The 9,933-nt window shown below is 44.0% G+C and overlaps 1 protein-coding gene across 1 annotated transcript in view; it reads left to right on the top strand.

Annotated features, from left to right (window-relative positions):
• The window catches only part of CNTNAP2 (contactin associated protein 2), a gene marked incomplete at its 5' end in the record, with an annotated part of 1,317,366 nt that overhangs the window by 1,103,083 nt on the left and 204,350 nt on the right, over nucleotides 1–9,933 (top strand). The gene's annotated exons all lie outside the window — the stretch shown is intronic.

Genomic DNA, 9,933 nt, shown 5'->3' with positions numbered 1-9,933 from the left:
GTGGAGGGTCGACAAAAGAGGGGAAGGCCCTCAATGAGATGGATTGACACATTGGCTGCAGCGATGGGCTCAAGTATAGCAGGGATTGTGAAGCTGGCATGGGAATGGGCGGTGTTTCGTTCTGCTGCGCATGGGCTTGCTGTGAGCCTGAGATGACTTGAGAGCACCTAACAACAGTAATCCATACTGCAGACTCTAGTCTTTAATCTTCGTCAGTAAGTGCTTCAAGTCATCCTCACTTTCAGCAAGCAAAGTTGTGTCATCTGCATATCGCAGGTTGTTAATGAACCTTCCTCCAATCTTGATGCCATGTTCTTCATAGTCCAGCTTCTCGGATTATTTGTTCAGCACACAAGTTAAGTAGGTACTTTTCCGTCCCTAGCTCTTCTCCCTTCCTTCCTCTGACTCATGGCCCATAAAACTGCAGGAGCCTTTTGTGCAGAAGAGAGCTGCTGGTACAGCTGGGGTTTAGCGAGAGGCCAGGGCTGCCCTCCAAATGTAAGGCAGAGCTCCCTCTGCCTCCAGCCGCCTCACCCAGTGTGCACTCTGCCTTTTAAAGACACAGGGGCCTAAGATGCTGCATTGTTCCTATGTCTTCTTCAGGTTCCTCCTGAAGGGGCTGCCATTGTTCCTATATCCTCTCCTGCAGATTCCCCTGAAGATGTCACCACTGTTCTTGTATCCTCTTCTGCAGACTCCAGCTGAATGAGGAGAGCCTTCCTCAGAGTTCAAAAGACAGCAGGAGATGGCTATGGTTTGCTTCCTGGTCTATGTACAGGTTCTCATGAGTACAATTAAGTGTTCTGGAATTCCCATTCTTCTCAATGTTATCCACAATTTGTTTTGATCCACAAAATCAAATGCTTTTGCATAGTCAATAAAACACAAGTAAACATCTTTCTGGTACTCTTTGCTTTGAGCCAAGATCCATCTGACATCCACAATGATATCCTTCATTCCACGTCCTCTTCTGAATCCAGCTTGCACCTCTGGAAGTTCTCTGTCAATATATTGCTGCAACCATTTTTGAATTATCTTCAGTCAGATTTTACTTGTGTGCAATATTAATGATATTGTTCTATAATTTCCACATTCTGTGGGATCACCTTTCTTTTGGAATGGATACAAATATGGATCTTTTCCAGTCAGTTGGCCAGATAGCTTATCTTCCAAATCTCCTGGAATAACCGAGTGAGTGCCGCCAGTAGGACATCTGTTTGTTGAAACATTTCAGTGAATATTTCGTCAATTCCTGGGGGCTTGTTCTTTACCAATTCCTTCAGTGCAGCTTTGACTTCTTCCTTCAATATCATTAGTTCTTGATCATATGCCACCTTCTGAAAGGGATGTAGATCTACCAGTTTTTTTTGATACAGTGACTCTGTGTATTCCTTCCATCTTCTTTTGTTGCTTCCTGCATCATTCAATATTTTGCCCATAGAATCTTTCAGTATTGCAACTCGAGGCTTAAATTTTTTCCTCAGTTCTCTCAGCTTGAGAAATGCCGAGCATATTCTTTACTTTTGGTTTTATGACTCCAAGTCTTTGCACATTTCATTAGAGTAATTGGCTTTGTCTTCTCGAGCTGCTCTTTGAAACCTTCTGTTCAGCTCTTTTATTTTATCATTTCTTCCATTTTCTCTGGCTACTCTTCACTCAAGGGCAAGCTTCAGAGTCTCTTCCTAAATCCATTTTGGTCTTTTCTTTTTTTCTCATCATTTCAATGACCTCTTGCTTTCTTCATGGATGATGTTCTTGATGTCATCTCAGAATTCTTCTGGTTTTCGGTCATTGATGTTCAATGCATCAAATCTATTCTTTAGATGGTCTCTAAATTCAGGAGGGATACATTCATATTTTGGCTCTCATGGACTTGTTTTAATTGTCTTTAACTTCAAGTTGAACTTGCATATGAGCAGTTGATGGTCTGTTCCACAATCAGTTCCTGGCCTGGTTTTGGCTAAAGGTATTGAGCTTCTCCATTGCCTCTTGCCACAGATGTAGTCAGTCTGATTCCTGAGAACTCCATCTGGTGAAGTCCACATGTATAGCTGCCCTTTGTGTTGTTGAAAAAAGGTATTTGCAAAGAGTAAGTAGTTGGTCTTGCAAAATTCTGTTATGTGATCTCCAGCATCATTTCTATCACCAAGGCCAAATTTTCCAACTACCTGTGTTTCTTCTTTGTTTCCAACTTTTGCATTCCTGTCACCAGTGATAGTTAACACATCCTGATTGCAAGTTTGGTCAATTTCAGACTGCAGAAGTTGATAAAAAATCTTCAATTTCCTCATCTTTGGCTTTGGTGGTTGGTGCGTAAATTTGAATAATAATAGGATTAACTGGTCTTCATTGTAAAAAACTCAAACTCACTGCCATCAAGTCTGTCCCCACTCCTAGTGACCCCACCTTGGGTTTCCAAGGCAGTATCTCTATGGAAGTAGATTGCCCAGTCTTCCTTCTGAGGAGTGGTTGGTGGGTTTGAACCACCAACCTTCTGGTTAGCAGTCAAATGCCTTAGGCACTACGCCACCAGAACTAGTGGGTTTGAACTGCCAGCCTTCTGGTTAGCAATCAAATGCCTTAGACACTACACCACCAGAGCTCCTTGTAGGCATATGGATATTATCCTATCACTGACAGCATTGTACTTCAGGACAGATCTTGAAACATCCTTTGTGATGATGAATACCACACCATTCCTCTTCAACTTGTCATTCCTGGCATAGTAGATCTTATGGTTGTCTGATTCAAAATGGCCAAAACCAGTCCATTTCAGCTCACTAATGCCTAGGATATCAATCTTTATGTGTTCCATTTCATTTTTTACAACTTCCAATTTTCCTAGATTCATACTTCGTACATTCCATGTTCCGATTATTAATGGATATTTGCCGCTCTTTCTTCTCAATTTGAGTGGTGCAACATCAGCAAATGGAGGTCTCGAAAGCTTACCTTATCCATATGAGTAAGGCTGATTTTACTCTGATAATGCAGATTTTTCCCAGTCCTACTTTGAGAGCTTTCTAAGCTAAGTGACTCATCTTCCTCCTCTGTATTGGACAATGTTTCTGGACTACATCAGCAAATGCAGGTCCTGAAAACTTTACTTTATCCGTATCATTAAGGTTGATTCTACTCTGATGAGGTGGCTCTTTCCCAGTCGTGTTTTGAGTGCCTTCCTACCTAAGGGGCTCATCTTCTGGCACTATATCGGACAATGTTTCCAGGCTATTCATAAAGTTGCCCAGTAATGTATCAGACAGTGTTTCTCTGCTATACATAAGGTTTTCCCTGGCCAATTCTTTGAAAAATGGATGGCCACTTCCTTCTTCCAAGTCTGTGTCAGTCTGTAAGCGGCATTGAAACCTGTCCACTATGGGTAACCCTGCTGGCATTTGAAACACTAGTGGCACAGCCCCCAGCCTCACAGCAACACGCAAGCCACTACAGTACAACAAACTGACAGACAAGTTTATCTCCCTTAGCTGTTCAAAACCTCTCTGCCCTCTCCTTACCTGGATCCTGCCACCATCAGCCCTGGCTTTCCCTTCTTCCTGCCTTGGGTGGGGGCTCTCTCCCTCCCCTTACCTGGATCCTGATGTATGGATTACACACAGTATGGATTACACCTCAATATAAAGAAAACAAAAATCCTCACAAATGGTCCAATAAACAGCTTCATGATAAATGGAGAAAAGACTGAAGTTGTCAAGGACTTCATAATACTTGGTTCTACAATCAATACCAGTGGAAGCAGCCATCAAGACATCAGATGACATATTGCATTGGGCATATCTGCTGGGGAAAAAAAAAAAAAAACTCTTTCAAGTGCTGAAGAGCAAAGATGTATCCTTGAAGACTAAGGTGTGCCTAACCCAAGCCATGGTATTTTCAATCACCTCTTATACATGTGAGGGCTGGACAATGAATAAGGAAGACCAAAGAAGAGCTGATGCTTTTGAGTTGTGGTTTTGGAGAAGAATGCTGAGTGTACTATGGTCTGCTAAAAGGACTAACAAATTTGTCCTGGAAGAAATGCAGCATGCATGCTCCTTGGAAGCAAGAATGGCCAGACTTTGTCTCACCTTTTTTGGTCATGTTATCAGAAGGGACCATTCCCTGGAGAAGGATATCATGCTTAGTAAAGTGGAGGGTCAAAGAAGAAGAGGAAGGCCCTCAACAAGATGGATTGACACAGTGGCTGCAACGATGGGCTTAGGTATAGCAAGGATCATGAGGCTGGCACAGAACCAGGCAGTGTTTCATTCTGCTGTGCATGGGGTCGCTATGAGTCGGAGATGACTCAATGGTACCTAATATAACAACAACGCCATAATGGATTCACACATTGTGCTTTTATTCATTAGTTGTTGTTGTTTCTATTTAAAACGTTAAGTTTTTACAAACCATCCAAACCAGTGAAGCACCAAACTAGAAAAAGAGTATATGTGTGTGCATGTGCATATGTGCATGAGGAGGACGTGTATGCATGTGTGTATGTGTGTGTGCATGCACATGTGTGCAGGGGTCTGTGTGATATATGTGCATATACATGTATGTTCATGTGTGTGCATGAAGGCGTGTGTGAGTGTGCATGTGGGTGAATGTGCACCTGAGTGCTTATGTGTGTGTCTATGAGCATATGTGCATGTGTGCTGTCATGTGCTTGCATGCATGTGTTGGTGTGGGTGTGTGTGAGTGTCCTACTTGAGGTGGAGAGAGGAAAATTGAGGAGAAAGTCAAGTGGATTGATATCTGCAATAAAGCAACCACTCTCCAACACTCAGTGTACTTGAAATATATTCCCTTGGATCTGTAGGTAAATGTCTTTCTGTTCTTGAAACAATAAATCCCCTATAAAGTTTTGCTGCCCAGGATGTGGGATTAGTTCTGTCAGATCCAGTTGGTGCTGTGTTTGTACTCCTTCCCCCCTGGGTTGAGGACTCTGTTCTTTCTCAGAGCCCCTCTGCCCAGGAGAAGGTGGAAAGCCTGAACCTCAGTGTCCCACCTCCCGCCACAGTGCCCCACCATGCACCGTGGTGTCCTACCACACACCACAGTGCCCTACCACACACCAGAGTGTCCCACCTCCCGCCACAGTGCCCCACTATGCACCACGGTGCCCCACAACACGCCAGTGTCCTACCACACACCTCAGTGTGCCACCATGTACCACGGTGCCCCACCACATGCCATGGTCCCCCACCATCCATTACATCCACCTCCTGCCACAGTGCCCCACCACACACCACAGGGCCCCACCATGCACCACAGTGTCCCACCACAAAACCAGCGGAGGACTCCAGTTGCAAAGTGGGGTCCTGAACCCAGGTCTCCTCTGTGTCCTTCAGTTCTAAGCATTGGTTTCAGTTTGGATCCTCCATGTTTACATGTACAATTCAGTGCTATTGATTACGTTCATAATGCTATGCAGCCATTCTCACTTTCCTCTGAACTAGTCTGTCACCGTGATCATGATGTCGGTGCTCCTGAGCAGTGAGTGACTCACTTTCACACACGCCTCCATCACCAAAAATAAGCTTGGGTTTCTATGCATTTGCCTGTTTCATAGAGGCAGGAGGATAAAGCCTTTGTCTTTCTGTGACTGCCTTATTCCACTTGGCATATTTTCAAGGTTTGTCATGTTGTAGCGTGAATCAGGACTTCATTTCTGTTTATGGCTGCCTAATACTCCATTGTGATGTGCATGTGTGTGTATGTATGTGTGCATATGGATGTATGTATGTAAAATATTCTGTTCATCCATTCATCCATTGATGGACAGTTTTTTTGTTTCTACATTTTATTGATTGTGAGCAGTCCTGCAGTGAACACTGGCGTACAAATACCTGTTTGTGTTACTGTTTTCAAGTCTTTTAGGTCTGTGCCTAAGAGAAGAATTGCTGTGTCATGTGGTAGTTCTTTGTTTAACTTTCTGAGGAACTGCCAAACTGTTTCCACACAACTGCACCATTTTACCTCCCCCACAGCAATGCACATGTGTTCCAATTTCTTCTCATCCTCACCAACACCTGTTATTGCCTGTTTATTGGGTCACTGCCATCCTTGGGAGGTGAAGTAGCATGTCTTTGTGGTTTTGATTTGCATTTCCGTAGTGGCTAATGACAGTGAACATCTTTCATGTGCTTGTTGGCCATTTTTATGTCCTCTTTGGTGAAATATCTGTTCAAGTCCATTGCCTGTGTTTCTTTTTTCTTTCTTTTCACTATTGAAAACTTGAGTGTTTATTATAAACAAAAAGAAACCCTCCTATTCATTTTTGTGACTATTCTTTAAATGGAAAGGGCAATTTTTTTTAAAAAAAACTTTTTATTGGTATTTAGGTGAAATTTTACAAAGCAAATTCATTTTCCATACAGCAGTTCATACACATTTTGTTTCATGACATTGACTGCAATCTCCACAATGCACAGTCCTCCTTCCACTTCCTCCCTGTGGTCACCCTTTCCCTGTGTCCTTCCTGCCTATGCATTCCTGCCTCCTGAGCTTTCTCCCTGTGCAAATGCTGCCCTTCTGCTCTCCCGTGGTTGATTGTTCTGAGGAGTGAATATCCCTGGTGCGGGTGTCCAGCTTGTCAGCCTGTCTATTGCTTGACTGAGAGTTAAGCCACAAGAGTGGGTCCAATTCCAGACCCAAAGGCTGACTAGGAGCCATAGTCTTGGGGATGTCACCAGTCTCTATCTGACCAGTAATCCTGGCCACTTTTGGTTTTTAATTTTTCCACATTTTTCTCCCACTCTATCCAGAATCTCTAATTTTGACCCCTTTCTGAGTGGTTGGCATTGGTATCCGGGCACTATCTAGTTCTTCTGGTCTCAGGGTGATATAGACAGACATTCCCATGGTCTCTTAGTCCTTTGGACTAACTGTTTCCATGCATCTTTGATTTTCTTCACTCTCCTTTACTCTGGAGGGGAGACCAGTAGTTGCACCTTAGATGGCAAGCTTTTAAGACCCCAGGCACTACTCACCAAGGAGAATGTAGAACAATGTGTGTACTATGTTGTGCCAACTAAGCTTGATGCCCACTGCCACCATGATCCCAAGCCTGCAAGCCCACCGACTCACTCCCTCAAGGTGCTTAGTTGTGGCTAATAAGTTGTCCCCTGTTATCTCTATAATGCATATGGACAGTTTTGAAGCACATACAAATACATATGTAGGAATATCGTCTGCCAAATCTATGTGCAGTCATGGGTATATTCCTGTTCACCTACCCATACCTGGTCCTATAACAAAGTGTATAACCAGCACAATATCACTAAGGAAAAGGAAGACATGGAGTTGTGCCCAAGAGGTACAGGCAACAAAGGTGAATACTGTTACAGACACAATGCTGTATTATCAGTGACAGCAAACACTCATCTATGGTAGATATATAGGTAGACAGGCAAGGTCATTGCTCATTTTTTGATTGGATTGTTTGTCTTTTTGTTGTTAGGTTGCATGAGTTCTTCTGGCTATTAAATCCTTATCCAACATAACAACAACAACAAAAAAAAAAAAATCTCGCTGCCGTCAAGTTGGCTCCAACTCATAGCGACCCCTCCTTGGGTTTCTGAGACAGTATCACTATGGAAGTAGATTGCCCAATCTTCCTTCCAGGGAGTGCCTGGTGGGTTTGAACCACCAGCCTTCTGGTTAGCAGTCAAATACCTTAGGAACTACACCACCAGAGCTCCCTATCCAACATAAGGTTCCCAGAAATTTTCTCCCAATCTGTAGATTGTCTCTCTACTTGGTTGATAAAGTCTTTGCCTCTCATGCTTTTGGTGTTGTATCTAATAAGCAGTTGCTAAAAACTGAGTCCTGTAGCCATACCCCTGGATTTTCCACTATGAATTTAGGTCCTTGATGCCTTTTGGATTGGTTTTTGTGCATTGTGGGAGGCAGGGATCCTATTTCATTCCTTTGTGTGTAGAAATCCAGTTTTCCATACACCATTTATTGAAGAGGCTCTTCCTCCATCATCGAGTGGACGTAGCACCCTTGTCAGAAATCACCTGACCACAGATGTACAGGCTGACTTCTGGCCATGCCTCACGCCCATTGGTCTCTGTGTCTATCATTATAGCTCTTCTGCCTGTGCCCCTGGGCCAGCCTGTGCACTTCCTGAGTACACGTTGCAACTTTGACCACCACCAGTCCACTCCAAAGCACCATCCTCATTGCTGCTGGCCAAGAATCTGGATTCAAGAAGTTCGTCCGGAGATTTGGTACAGCTCAGAACTCAAAGATACCGTGTGATAATCCAGACATTCCCAGGATAACTCACAACCACCTGTCTTAGTTTCCTGCTGCTGCCATAACACAAATAGCACAGAGAAATTTAAAGTACAGAATTCATCTTCTCACAGTTCTGGAGGCTAACTGCCCAAATCAGGGTCTTGGCTTTTTCAGTACTTCCATTATCAGTTCCTGGACCTTCCTTGGCTTGTAGACACTCTTCACATGGCATCTGTCTTCCTGTGTGTGTGTGTCTGTCTGTCTGTCTATTCTTGTCTTCTTATAACTCAGAAGTGATTAAGTTTGTGACCCACTCAACACTGGCATGCCCTCATTAACATAACAGAAGAAAACCCCAATTTTAAAGATCACATCTACAGGTGCAAGAAATTAAACACATATGGGAAGAGGGGCAGTTCAATCTATAACACTGTAAATAAGTCCATTCAAGAAACCAAGTCAGATCGAAGCTGCTTAGTACACAAAGAATTAGCACAAATGGAATTGCAGTCTGTAGCGAAATGTCATCAAACTAGGATCACTGCTTGAACCATCTCCTCTCTGGGGGATTTTGTCTGAATAACTAGTGCTGGTCCTGAAATAAAGAGTTCTGGTAGTGCAGTGGTTAAGGTATTTGGCTGCTAAGCAAAAGGTCAGTGGTTCAAACCCACCAGCTGCTTCATGGAAGAAAGATGAGGTAGTCTGCTTCTATAAAGATTTGCAGCCTTGGTAACTCAATGGGGGTTGCTATGAGTTGGAACTGACTTGATGGCAGTGAGTTCAGCTCTTTGGAGTGGTCCTCACTTAAGTACAGGTATTCATCTTGCAATGCCCACAGTGAGTTCCGTGAAATAGGAGGTTCTGTGATTTGGATGCTGTGAGAATACTACATTAAAACCTTATGGAAGCCCACTTCTGGTCATCCTTCTCACTGCTGTCACCATTGCTGCTGCTAGAGCTGCTGGTGGAGGCTGGAGGAGTGGACAGCAGCCGTGGACGCTGACAGGGCAACAGCGAGACAGAGAAAGAGGGCAAGCAGCAGGAGCAGCCCGGGCCCCAGAGCCCTGCTGCGGCCACCCACCCGAGGAGCAAAGCCCAGGAGCCTGTGCCAGAGCTGTGTCCTCTGCCTTACCTGCCTGTATCCCACCCATGGTACACAGCTGCAAGAGTCGGGGTTGGGGTCTTTAAAGCCATTAAACCAAAAGACAAAAAAAAAAACTACTAAACACTGCCATTGAGTCACTTCTGACTCATAGCGACCTCCATTGGGTTTCCAAGGCTGTAAATCTTTGTGGAAGTAGGTTGTCTCATCTTCCTCCCATGGAGCAGCTGGTGGATATGAACCACTGACCTTATCAACAAAAAGAGGGTTGCTTTCCTTAAAAAAAAAAAAAAAAAATCTTACAGGACTATACACATACATGCAGTCCCCAACTGCCCAAAACAGATGTTAAACAACACACACCTGTACCGACATGTTTCACTTTTAGTTTTCCTTTTTCGAGAATCTTTGTAGACAACTGCCCTTCTGTTCACATGTCTTTGTTGTTGTTGTTATGTGCCCTCGAGTTGGACCCGACTCATAGCAACCCCTCCTTGGGTTTCTGAGGTAGTGTCACTACGGAAGTAGATTGCCCAACCTTCCTTCCGAGGAGTGGCTGGTGGGTTTGAACCGCCAGCCTCCTG

The sequence above is a fragment of the Orycteropus afer genome, unplaced genomic scaffold, assembly GCF_000298275.1.
Source record: "Orycteropus afer afer isolate SDZICR_OR568_19922 unplaced genomic scaffold, OryAfe1.0 scaffold00556, whole genome shotgun sequence".
Classification (NCBI taxonomy): Eukaryota; Metazoa; Chordata; class Mammalia; order Tubulidentata; family Orycteropodidae; genus Orycteropus; species Orycteropus afer.
This window is presented reverse-complemented; position numbering and strand designations above follow the sequence as displayed.